Here is a 13,466-nt window from a genome sequence, read left to right as displayed (position 1 = left end):
AACAGCAAACCAACAATTCCACAGCGAAACCACCAGAGGAAAATACAGCAGCAACAACAACAACAAAAAACTTATTTGCATCGGGGCAGGGCCCAGGAAAATGCGCGAGTCCAGGTTATGGTTTTGTCCAGTGTTGGTACCACAGGTGCTGAGATGTACCGACAGCAACTTCTGTGTCCATGTAGGGGACCTGCTCCAAATAATTTGATGGCTGCCGCAACAACTGTAAAGCTCTGTCTACAAATTTCAATGTTGTGTCCGTACGCATGCACTGTAAGGCATGCCATGGATCTTGTTTAATAGATTTGGGATATGAAGTGTACATCTTGGTTACAGGTAACACGGTCACTGCTGTCTGTGATCAGGGCTGCCTTTGCCCTGTCCCTTTCCTGTATGTTTCATTAGTCCAGCCACATGTGACAACAGATTAGCAGGCTTTTACACTCCCCAAAGGGTGAAAGCATTACAGCTTGCAGTGGTAGGCTAGCTTCACGAGCAGACGCAGACGTGCTGGTGGTGGTGGTGCTTCGAGCTGCAGGAGCTGGAAAAGCTTGAGTGCAGGGTCACCACCAGCAGTGATGGCTCCAAAGGAGGGTGTGTTTACACAAGCTTTTGCAGGCAAAGAGGAACGTCAATCCTCTTATGCTCCCAGCCAAGCAACTGTATGACTGGCTTTTGGCATGTGGGAGAATATAAGCTAATAGCTCTAATTCAGCCTGGAGTAAAGGCAGAACAATTTTGCCCCTACCTGCAAAAAACTCTCTGAGCATACCCTAAGGGACAGAACTCATTAGCCAGGTCAGGGCTGCAAGCTAACAGAGCTTCTGAAAGTAGTGCTAGCCTCTCCCTGCCAGCTCTGGGCACTGGCACAGCGAGTCTGTCCGTACTGAGGGTGTACCCATGCCCACAGGTCCTACACACCAGCTCTACTGGCAGCACTCCTTAAGTGAGCTGTGGTATCCACTAGCAAATAAAGGCTCTTTCCTCTCCTGTTTAGCCAAAACCTGGAAGAGCGATTCAGAAGTACATCACAGTTGCTCCCAGCCTAACTCCTACCCAGAGCCTGAGCTTGCTCAGCTCTGTTAAAGAGCTGCCATTCTTAGAGCTGAGGGACTTCTACATCTGAGCCACCAGGCTGTCACCTTAGTCTCGTTTTCTGTGGCTAACTGGAAACAGCAAGGCTCATCAAGCTTTACTAGCCAGGTTTCTCATTGCCTTATCCATGACTAGCTTTTGGATGACATTATTAGCCACTACTTTGCACTGAGCAGTATAAATTTGAGAACAGCCTTTCCATTTGTCAGCATGCTCCAACTCAGTTGTAAATAATATCACTAAGAGGAAAAAGTAAGAACAGGACAGGGTAGCTAGAGATTAGAGCACTAAGCTCCCAGGAGACAGAGATTTCCTAAGTGACACTCAGCAAATCACATGGGCTGTAGTTCCACAATTTAAGCCACCTTAAGACAGCGTTATGACTACTTGCCCTCCCATTTTCCCTTTAATCCTGCTAGTGATTCTTGTTCTCTCCCTTTCATTGGCACTTACAATAACCCAGTTTTGGGTGCTAAACTAGCCCCGAAATAGTCCTATATCCCATGTACATTCATCCCTTTTTCTACATCTTTGGAAGAAGACATTTCTTCCTCATGTAAACAGTTCTGAAAGTCCATTTTCCACCCTCAAAAGCCCTCTTTGCTGTGATGTATTAAAAGACACCAGTCAGTTCATGATGCCAAGCCTAATTGTCCCATTCCTGTTCCATATCTTATAAGTAGAAGTTTCTTGGGCATTGTACAGACGTTTATATCATTCAACAGTTCCTAGCACAACAGGTTGCATGTGATGACTCTGCTATTTCCCCTATCTTTTTTTTTTTTTTTTTTTTTTTAAAAAGAAAGCACACTACTGAGAAGGGAAGACAATTGAAAATAAATAGCAGCTGAGGAGAAATAGAGAAAACTTTAACATGGAAGTTTATCCACTTTATTAATCTTGTTGTCATAGTCAAAGATATAGCCTCATTAACCATGATTACTACAGCAGCGTACTCATTTGGTTAAGCACGGGGCCCTACTGCATCAGGCATTGTACAAATACAGAATAGTCATTTAAATCCTTGTCCTGAACCGTTTAGAGTAGTCGGACAGGCACTGAGTGGAGAAAAGGAAAACAGAAAAGCAGAATGGTGATGGCGGCAAATATACTGTCACTACCACCTACGTTTTGGAGGGGGAGGCTGGCAGGGGGAAGAAAAAGCGTAAGGTAAAGCAGCTCTGTGGAGAAACAGGAAAGCGCAAGGACTTAAGGCAGAGAAAAGGCTTAGAAAGGGAAATGTAGGAGGATGCTAAGGTGGCAAGACTGGGGATAGAGACTTATTCCAGGCCAGAAACAGACATACCTGAGACAGATTTAACATCTGGTTTTGTTATAATGAAGTGTTGTGTGGGTGTAACTACTATAGATTTCATCTTAAAATGCTGATCTTGAGATTTTTCAATGAGAATGAACAAGGCCTGGTAAAACTATTTTGAATGAATGATTTTCATGTCAAAAATGGAGGTTTTTCAAAATGAAGTTTTCCTGCAGGACAGCACCCAGTTTTGGTGGATCCTTATATTGGGAATATCTCACAAGGGATTTTGTTTCTAGTCTTAATCTGAATCTCAGCATTTAGTTTCTGGACACCATTAATCTGTGAGTACCCAAGTTCTGCGATGGCAGCACCTCATGGGACAGGAAGTCTTGCTCAGGGAGCGCCACTGCAAGGGGACACTCAAGAGGGCTGGGAGCACCCTGTTTGCTCGAGATGGACATAAGGGTTAGTGCTGACCTCAAACGCAAGGTCTGGAAACCACATATTTCATGTTAGAAATGTCAAAACAAAACGAGGCAAAATTTTTAGAACTTCTTTTCCACTAAAGACTTTGGTTTCAGGACAGAAAGTAGTATGACGATATCAGAATTTTTAATATGACAAACACGTCCCTGCTTTCAGAATTTATGCAGAAGAGCTATGGCAGAGACATGCTAGACTCCAGCAAGAAATAGAGTTAAACAACTCCTCCTTCTCTCCTCCCCCCACAAAACGCCTACAAACCATAACAACTTAGACTGCCATCAGGCCAGCCAGCGTTTTATACTAAATGACTGCCCTTAGCCACCGCGGGGCATTCAGCTGAATTAAGTCAAAGGGACTGCTGGCAGGCTTAAAAATAGGCATGTGTTTAAGAGCTTTGCTGGCTTTGTTGCTGCAGTAAAAAAAGGAAATTGAAGAGACATCAATCTGGAATTGAAAATATCATCAATATCTTCAAGACACAAAATATAATTGGAATTAATAATTAATTCTGGTCTAGAGTGGCTTGCATGAAGCTTATAAGAGAATAAAGTGAGAGTTACTAACTCTTTTCCTTCCTCTTATTTTATATTTACACGAAATCAAGAGTAAGAAAGATATGAGACACTGCTGCGGGAGGGGGGGAGTATCATAATAAAGAAAATGAGGAATAACTACAGTACACAGTGGACTGCCACAGCAAGGATGACATATGGGTATTAGCTAGAATTCCTTGATAAGCGTTCTACTCTGTACTATCACCTTGGTGATTTTCAGTACTTCGATTTTGTGACAAGCCTTCCTGCACGGTCTCATTAATATTTTTCCTCCCTCTAATACTGTGGCTCTAAGCAGCAGCAGTATTTCTTCCTGCCAACTCTCAGAAGGAAAAGAAGACACCCCCTCAGCAGTGGAAATCTGTTGTGTGTACCACTGTAACACTCTCACTTTCTTTTGCTCACTCCATAATCTACGTTCTGTTTTAAATGAAGGATGCCCACAATGGCTCTTCTGGGCTTGTTCTGGTTAGCTGGAGTCATCTTCAGGGTAGTATATCATTCGATCAGTGCCAGTCTGAGGAAGAATCCATTCAAAAGGTTAGCAGAAAAGCCTCTAAGGTTTGTATTGAGGGACATAGGGAAAAACTAATAGCAAAGAACAGCTATACAACTGCCAGCCATCCTTCCAATGTAGATGTAGTTTCTAATGCTATGCATACCTTTGAAAGAGTTTGATTATATCTACTGCAGAGAAGGAAGGAATAATACTCTATATAAATTCTGAAATGCGTTGGCAGAGAGGGAGCAGAACATATATTGATTTTCCTTTTAGATAAGCCACATGTTTCGGTAGCAACATGCCAGATTTCCTCTCTTCCCCACTGTCTTCATTGTTTTCTCTTTCTCTCCTATTTTTCCTTATGATGTTCTTCAATGCAGCTCCGCTCTGCAGCATAGTGTAACCTACACGTTAGGACTGAGTTGAATGAGTCAGGGCACCAGAAGCAGTCTATGCACAGTAGTACAGAAGATAAATTAGTCTGTGTGAAAATCAGTATCACCATGGCAAAAGCACAGCCAGTACCTGAGCTTGCCTGTCTCTACCTAGCACTGCAGCCTGCAGATCAGGCAAGCTGGCCTTTTCCCTCTCTGCTAGGTCCTAATTCCTTTACGTGCCACACTGGCCCTTGGCTGTGGGGAAGAGTGGCTGAGCAAGCTTGAAAACTTTCTCCCTGATTCCCCCTTATTTTCCATGTTTTCTCCTTTTGTCTCTCGTATAGTCAGTGTTGCCCCCTCCCAGCACTGTAATACTAGTCTGTTACATTTGGCCCTTGGGACTCTGCTAGAGGTCCTTGTTGTACAGTCGCTGTTACCTCTTTAACGTTGGTCTTCAGGTGCATATGAAATGCTCTGGCAGTGTCAAAGGAGGATGCGAAATAAACATCTACTCTCCAGCTGCCCCACTGCAGACAGACCGACTCGTCCTGGGCAGGGTCCCGAAGGTCAGTATCTGCACCTAACCAGTGGTGGAAGGGGGAATTTTAGAAAGAAATCTGCTGCTAAAAAGCAGGATGTGCTATCATACCTGCTTTATCTGCCTGCACTAACACAGAAGGGGCTCTCTCGGGCATCAGAGCGCTCACTGCCCTATGCTGTTTCAACATGCTCCAAAACTCTTAATTAGCTGCTCACATGGACAGCGTGTTACATCAGCCCGGTAACTTTAACGTGTATTATACGGAAAGGTCCATCCAAGAGGGAAAAATAACGGCAGTCCTCCGAGAAGCTCGTCTCACAGGAAGCACGATGGACACCAACCCGGGTATCATTTCTGTACCACTGATCAGAGAGAAGACAGACCCTTCCCTACAGCAAAGTCTTAAGTCACTTCAAGGAGCCATGTCTACCTCTGTATCAGATAGTGTTTCAGCCTCATGCTAAGAGGAGAAGGAGGCTCTGCCAGTATGTATGCCACAAGAAGTATGCTGATGTGTTTCAATAGGTATTACGTACAACATTATATTTTGATAGACCAAAATAACTCTCATTCTAATTACAGATATTTGAAGCCGTAGATATTACCCACTCATTTAGGGCTCAGACCTTTGAGCCACGAGGCAGTTTTAGACATGCTTGAACTCCTGCTGCAGAGGGAGCCTGTCTTTAACAGCAAGTGAAGACCACACAGAAGGTACGGGCTCAATACAGAATTTACTTGTGAAATTGTCTGCTGCCTATATTAAGCAAGAGATAAAATAAATGACAGAAAAGTGTTCCTTCCAGGCTTAGAAATCTGGCAAGCAACTAATCCCGATATTGCAAAAGGAGGTTGCTACCTGAGTAAGCCTGTAACTACTGCATTCAACCAGTCCATCATCTGAAAGTTTCCAAACAGACATTGTACACCCAGGGTACTCTCACAATAGCCATTAACTCAGAAAAAACAGTTGTAAGTTGGTTGCTTCACCTACCTACTAGACAGCCGCAGACTAAGTCACTACCAATTAATTAAAGGTCAACAATTTTTAAAACATTAAAAAAATGCACATCTCTGACTATTTTTAATTGTTGAATACATTTAGATAAACCAAGCCATAAGCCCAATAGTTGTTGTCTGCTGCCGCTCCCCACCTCATCTTTCCCTTTAAAAACCATAGATTGCACAAGGATTATCTATAGGAGTATTCTGCGCCAGATCAGCGCCAGACAGTTTCCAATGCCATGCACTGACAGCCTGATCTGAAGCCCCCAGACTTGAGTCATGAGTGGGAGTTTTCTGGTTATTTCAGTGGGCATCGGATGGGCTGTAAACATCCTTGTCAAAAAAGTCACTGTTGAGGGATAAGTATCCCTTGTGTACACTGGTTTTGTCACTTTGAAACAGCTAGAGTATGCAGTCAGAGTCTGCCGGATTACTGTGCATGTGTCCTGCATACACGGTATTACCAGCCCTAGGTCTAAGGATGAGTGAGACATAGGGTTAAAATTAAGTTTAAAAACTTGTTGACATACATTGAAAGTTAAACTCTTTGACATATGCACGCATCATTATGCGGTTTCATAATCCCTTATATCTGCAAAGAGCCATGCAAGCCCTGGCTATTAAACAGAGGGGAAAAAAATAGAAAAGAAAAAGGACATGAAGCTCCAAGGCTGAATCTCAGATGGTCAGGGTTTGCTATAACCTCTGAAGAACTGTGCTTTTTCTTTTTTTAAACAAATCCCGAAGAAACCTTAATTCTAATAGCTTAGGAGTTTAATTCTAGTAAAGAATCTTTAGCTAGAACAGTCACTTTAATTAACCTGTACATTTTATTATTGCTACTGCAATTTTTTTCTGATAATAGACTTAAAATTACATTTCAGTAATATTACCAAAAGGAGTAATAATTCATCCTAGTATAGATAAAGTATTCCCAGAGCTAGCCATTTTATTGGGCTGTGTCTAATTATACCCACTTCATTTATCTGGACTCTCAACTGTCCTTCCAAAACACAAACCAAACAAAAATAAATAAATAAATAAATAGCCGCAACCAGAAACCGCAAAGAAGCGAACATACCACTTTATCCTCTATTCAGGCTGGCTTATATGCAAAGACCTCCGTTCCCATTAAGCTGCGTGAAGACAGCAGCTAATCCGCAACCCTCCCCCTTCCCCCCCCCGCCCCGTTAACGTGAAGCCAGCCCATTCCTTACTGTGGCTGTGCGGCTTTGCCCGGCGGGGCGCGGGGCATGCCCGCCTTGCAGCGCAGCGGCCGGGCTCTCCCCTCCCCGCGGCAAGTGCCAGGCGGGAGCTGCGGGGCGCGTCCCGCCGCCCTCCCCCCCCGCCTTCGTTACCATGCAGCGTAACGGCCCGGGGAAGGCGGCTGGAGGCACCATAAAAATGCAGATGCGGCAGTAACAGGGGGTGCGACTTGCCCCGCCAGCAGAAAGTAACTGTGGGGCATCGCGAAACTGAGCGCGTGGGCACCGACACGCCGCGGGCGCTCACGGGCAGCGCGCACCGACCGCGGCGTGCCCCGCGCTCCGGCCCGGCCCGAGCGGGGCTGGGGCGCCCCTCACCACGGCATTTGGCCAGGTATTCGGCCCAAAACCGCGTTTCCGTCCTCCCTCCACCCCCTCCCCCAAACCGGAGCGGCGGTGACGCCCGCGGAGGCGCAGCCCGCCCGGCCCCGCGGCCCGCCCGCACTCACCCTGAGCTGCCGCTGCCGCCGCCGCCGCCGCCGCCGCGCCGGGCGGGCGGGCGGGAGGCTGCCGCGCGCCGCCGCCACCCCGCGCCGCTCATTGACCCGCGCGGCGGCGGCAGCAGCGGCGGCGGCCGGGGGGGGCGGGTCCGCCCCCCGCGAGGCAGCACCGCCTCCTCCCCCCCCCCGCCCCCGCCGCGGCGGCAGCGGCGAGACAAAGGCGGCGGCGGCGGGCGTGAGAGCGGGAGGTCGGGGCCGGGCGGGCGGTGGTTGCGCGCCGCAGTGCGGGGGGCAGCGGCCCCCTAAACAGGGGCGCCGGGGCTGCCCTTGATTTGCTGGCGCTTCAGGGCGGGGGGGGGGTAGCGCTGGGTGGATTAAGGCAGGCTGTGTGCGCCGCTGTTAATGGGAGCGGCGTTAGACCTGTGTCTGGATTAACAGCAAGCAACCAAAAAAAAAAAAACCCAGAAAAAAACATCCTCCCAACAGTTTCTTCTTGCAAAGGGGTTAAAGCCTCAAAATAGTAGCTTTCAGTAGTCCTAGAGAAAAGTTTCTCTGACGTGTGCTACATCTGGGGGCCTGTGAAGCTTTTATTGCTGTCCATGAAAAAGCCCCAGCAGCTGAAACTAAGTTAGAGCTGTCTCTAAAAATGACAGTTAAGCTAGCAATGACTAATCTAAAGGAGACTTGAAGAAAATTTGTATAATTAAAAGCTAATTTTTTTTTATATACATAGTGCTCAATTTAGTAGTCTTTCCCAAGAAACCTTGCTTTGCTTGTTCAAAAATAAATGAACACTGCAGGGTTGAGATAATATCTATTTTGCTGCGCTTTTGTAACTCTTTTTTTTCCCTCTTAATACCTCTGAACGTAAAAACACCAAGACATACTTGAATTTTTCTACAGGTCAAATTATTTTCGGGTTTTGTCCTCGGTTTGCTTTCTGCTCACCTGGAGGGGAAAAAAATAGCCTTGAACCTGCGTGTGTGTAAGCTTCTGATAATACAGGTGCTCTTCCAGGTGAAAATGAAAGTTGTATACAGGGGCTACTTGTGTATCAAAATAAAAGGAGAAAGCCTAACTCCCACTCAGTTAACCTTGGGAGTATGCAGGTGAATTAAATTAAGCAGAAATGTATGTGTTCACTGGAATGGGAACAGTAATAAAATCATTTAGGATCTGGTCTGGCAATGGGATTTGCAGTGAGAGATGCTTACCACGATGCAGACCCTACTGAAATGGATGCCTCAGCTCCTAGGGCAGAAGCTTAAATATGCATATAGACCTATACACACATCAAATCTCTGTGTATAAACACAGCTTCAGCTTGCCTTTTTTTGTTTGGTTGGTTGTTGTTGGTTCTTTTTTAAGCACTGAACTTTGAAGTGACGCTTCCATTTTCAGGCAACTCCAACTAAAGTGTTTTGTGAGTAACCAAACTCATGAGCCTGGTCATCAGTGGGCTGGGAAGTTTATGGGATAACCATAAACTTCGCTCCGCTGCAGCAACATAGCTCCTTTGCGCATTTCCTGTGATATGCCATCTGGACGAGAGATGTTAAATGTTACAGCCAGGACAGAGCTACGCTTCTGCTGGTTGCTGGGGAGCCACCAGCTGGCCGAAATGTATGGTGGCTTAGCCTGTGTATCTCCCAGTAAGGGAAGCTGATGGAGAGATTTCTGTCACCTTCCTGAAAGCAGATCTTCAGGAAAGTCATAGGAATATAAGAGCTTTATGCTCACTTTATCTCCTTTGTCAAACTGGTCACTGGCTTAAAAGAGAGGAAAGGGAGAAGGAAAGGGAAATAACCAAGCTGATACATGGTTATGTGGTCCAAGTCTCATTTCTTCAGGAGACCGGCTAAAAATATATGCCTTATAATAAATCTCAGAATTAAACTTGACAGTTCTAGTCTATATACACTCATCACCATAGTAGCTAAAGTGTATTCCAGTAATGCATGTCACATATTGTTCTTTCATCGTCTCCTCAGGAGAAGTGGGTGTAATTGTGTCTTGGTTTCAGTAAGATTTGTGTGTGCGTGTGATTGGAGGGGATTTATTTTGTATTTTGTCTATGCAGTTTTGATCAATTGCGTACAGTCCAGAAGGCACTATCAAGGAAAAACATGGAAGGCTGGAGTAGCCTTAGTTCCTGCAGGTCACGTCACAGGCAAAATAGACACCCGAAAACGTTTGTCTCCTGGACAAACTCACTTTACCTTTTTTGGAGAGTTACAAGAGTGTACCTGTTCTCTGCAGTCTTCCACAGCTTTTAGATATCCTGAGCAAATGCCATGTATCACCTGAAGATAAAGACCAAGAACTAGAGTTTGATTTGAAATGCTAAGAGAGGTGAGAGTAGAGGGCAGAGGGTGGTTTTTGCCAGGGAAGCACAAGTCAGTATATTCAGTTGAGTTCCCTTCCTGTTTAGGTGAATGCCACAGCTATTCACAAGGATGGGATGGAGCCTTCTCACCAGTAGGAGCTGGTAGAAAACACATGTGATACAGGTACAGTATAACAAAGCTGACTGGAAGCTGATGCTGGCACTGAGCAAAAACATGAGCTATGATTTTGCAAACGTGTGCATATGTGCCTGTGTGTACTTCCACGTGTTGCTGCACTTGTACCTAATATAGATGGCCATGCATGATAAATGCATGCACAAGACTGAAATAAGTTTCATACCTTTCACAATCAGCTAAGTCTACATGAAGAGTCATTTGTTTGTGTTACTCTGGGAATTAGATGCTAATAGAGAGGTGAAAAATACAGTTTAGAAGCTGGGAACCAAAAGGGTTCTATGCTTTACGGAAAATATTTTTTAAGGTGCCAGGAGTACGTATCATAAGCCCAATCTGGACTGGGAGCGTACTGTGCTAGAAGCGCTATACTAAAGAAAAGAGATAAACCCTACTATGGAGTGTCTGCAATTTAAAGACACAAAGAGTTGGAGAAGTAGAACACACAAGCAAGTAAGCCTGGTGGATGTTTGTTATTTATAGTTACTGGAGGAAGATAGGGCATTGTGTGTATGTTTTTTAATTGGGCAGAAGTAGAAAATAGGTTCCTTCCTTATTTAAGCTCTTTTTACATTATAGAGATAGTACATTATGGGGCTTTGCATCCTGCCAACATTCACTGTCAAAAGAATAAATTGCCAGTTTTCACAAAGTTGCTTATGCCTCCATAAATATATATTCAGCAGGGGCATATGCCTTCTCATTTTAAAGTTACACTTTAACACATGTGATTAGAGAAATGCGTGCGCTAGGAGCTTACTGCATTTATTATATACCAAAAGAAGAAAAAATGCTCAACTTTACGTATGATATTTCCCTTCCTGTTTTTGGAAGATGAGGGTGGCACATCTGCTAGTTACGCTAAGTCACACTGTCACTTGCTCAGTCTCACAAAATATCAGAGGAAATTGGAAGTAGTTAACTATTTGAGGCAAAATTCTGGTCCCACTGAGGTTAACCTAATTTTTGCCTAGGGGACCACAAATTCACATTACAGTTTTTAGGACTGCTAATGGCATGGAAATGGAAGATGACTCTGAGACACTTCCTTGTCAGATCTACTTAGAACATGTGAAATCTTAGTCACTGAATGAATTATTCTTCCAGTGAGCAGAGAGGCTGGCTTCAGAAGAACTGGTAGCCTGCTGGAGTTTTTAGTTTCAGTATTACTCAGGGAGAACTAGTGAATGTAACAGAGAAGGTGAGAACATATTTTGCAACCTTAACGCAACCTAACTCTGCAATGAGAAGTCTGCAGTAGCACCTGTGGGCCAAAGGGAACTGGCTGCACCTTACTCAGTCACTTTGTGCTGCAGTCTTTCCATCTGGAAATGATTATAGCACAGCTCCTTCCCTGAGGTCTGCCACCAATGCTCCACATTCAGATGTCTCCACTTCCTGTTTTTGCATCCAAACCAATGGAACCAATGGAAGAGGAGTTCCCCTCCCTTAAAAGGGAACAATAACATCTTCTCAGATACTGCTGGAAGGTTCTGGCATTATATCCCATATCTATGTTTTATGCCTTTGGAAGGGTGGGGCAGGTTTGAAGAAGTAGGGTTGAAAGCAACCTTTCTATACTGTAGAAATTTCCCCCAAGTGTCTAGGCCTCCTGCGTCCATATTGGTCTACAATGACCTTCTTCACCCACCTAAATCTGCCCCTTATGTTGACAAGGAGAGTGGGCTGGGGCATGCACAATGCAAGATTGTGTTTGATCCTACACAGGAAGAAGAGCTGTAAGAAGAGGCAGTCACCCCTTCTCACTACATTATACAAAAACAGAACTCACAGCCAAAACTAATGGAAAACCTCCATCTCACTGATCAAGGCTAGGCCACAGACAAAAGCTATTATAAAAATCCTGTTTTCAGTCACTTTACAAAATAAAGGAAAAAAATCTGGCACTAGCTATAAAAGAAAGCTGCCCCACTCTGAATGAATAAGGAACAAGGGATTTATCATCTATTTTATGATTAAGAAGTCTGGTTTTGGCTTTCAAATTTTTTTTTCCCCCAAAACAGACCTTATTAAAAATAAAACAAAGGAAAATTGCTCTCTGATGGCTATTCTAGCCTCTGTCAGTGATGCACACTGGGAAATGGGGCAAGTCCACATGACCCATGTCCTCAATATCTTAGTGATAACAATGGTGTGTTTTGAAAGGCACTTGAAGAACTACGGATGACAAGTGCTATAGGTCATAGTTTTCTATTATGAAACCTTCATAAGGAAAAGTCTGCTCACTCTGAAACCATCTCAGATTATAGGAGGGAAGAGAATGGCACTTGCCTGCTGATACAGAAGTAATTCAGACCTACTAGTTAACAGTAATTTTCAGTAAACTTAAAATTTGACTGTAGCATTATAAACTGCATAAAAGATTTTGCCCCAGGCACCCCTTCTTCCCTTTCAAAAGGGATGAAAAGCATTGTAGATAGGGCAAACTATACTGCAGCATATAATGTAGGAAGCATCTTGCTACACAAAGTTTTGCCTTTTTTTTTTTGTTTCCTGTTGGTGAAAGCACTATACTTAATGCTTTGCTGGCATTACCCTGGGTGCAGTCACTTACCCCTGGGAAGTTTCAGCTTGTTTTTTGACAATCTCCTCCACCTACTCTTCCACTAACTGCATATGACCACACCGAGGTAAAACAGAAGGCTCTGGAGGTAAAAGTAAGGTTACAAAATAAACAGATGACTTAAAGTCACAGAGGGTTTTTCTACAGAAAGAACAGCTGGCTACAATTTCTGTTTTGGGTCAAACAGCTAAGCAAATTGCTGATATGAAACCTCAAAATAGGTTTAAGGAGGTGCTTAAACTGCTGGACTGCCCTTGAGTTCTTGCAAATCTAGTGAACCCTTCCCATATGATGCCACTCTCTCTGCAGACCTCTTCAAGAGGTGAAGTGCTATGCAGCGAAAGTTTCTGAAGTCCTACAAACATCTTGGAATAGTTGGAGGATGTGGCTAACTTACCTAAAGCTCTCTGCTATAAAAAGGGTGTACCTCTCCCCTCTGCGAGATGCTTTCAGACCCTTTGCAGAGTGGACACAAATTACTGAACTGTCAACAGGTTTTAATTTCTCACCCCAGAAAGTTTCCATATCTTGCAGAATCCAACAGATTTGGCTTAGCAAACGGTTTGTCAAAGGCTAAAGCCACAGCAGGATGAGACCACAGAGGACAGAGGGAGTGGAACTGCCCACTATCATCACCTGGGCTCTCATCAAACCACACGCCATAAGCTAAAGTCTGTAATGAATCCTGTTTGCTGGCCTAACTGGGTGTCATGGCTGGATTCTTCACAATATGAAGACCATATCAGGCAAGTGTCCTTTTTTACTTTTCTAATAAGTTAAGATTGAATACCACAATGACAGAAAGAACAGAAATGCAAGAGGTATGGATTTAGC

The 13,466-nt window shown here is 44.4% G+C and overlaps 1 protein-coding gene across 3 annotated transcripts in view; it reads right to left on the bottom strand.

Annotated features, from left to right (window-relative positions):
- MARCHF3 (E3 ubiquitin-protein ligase MARCHF3) overlaps positions 1 to 7,613 on the bottom strand; it is a 75,950-nt gene extending 68,337 nt beyond the window's left edge. The window contains exons 1-2 of one of the 3 annotated variants that reach the window (XM_068927960.1): positions 7,536 to 7,574; positions 4,713 to 4,855 (exon numbers count right to left, since the gene is read on the bottom strand). The gene's annotated coding sequence lies outside the window, so the exon portion shown is untranslated. Of the gene's footprint in view, positions 1 to 4,712; positions 4,856 to 6,902; positions 6,992 to 7,535 lie in introns of those variants that run through there. The other 2 variants (XM_068927958.1, XM_068927962.1) reach the window with 2 other exon arrangements.
- Positions 7,614 to 13,466: the final 5,853 nt, after the last annotated feature.

The sequence above is a fragment of the Struthio camelus genome, chromosome Z (assembly GCF_040807025.1).
Source record: "Struthio camelus isolate bStrCam1 chromosome Z, bStrCam1.hap1, whole genome shotgun sequence".
NCBI lineage: Eukaryota > Metazoa > Chordata > Aves > Struthioniformes > Struthionidae > Struthio > Struthio camelus.
This window is presented reverse-complemented; position numbering and strand designations above follow the sequence as displayed.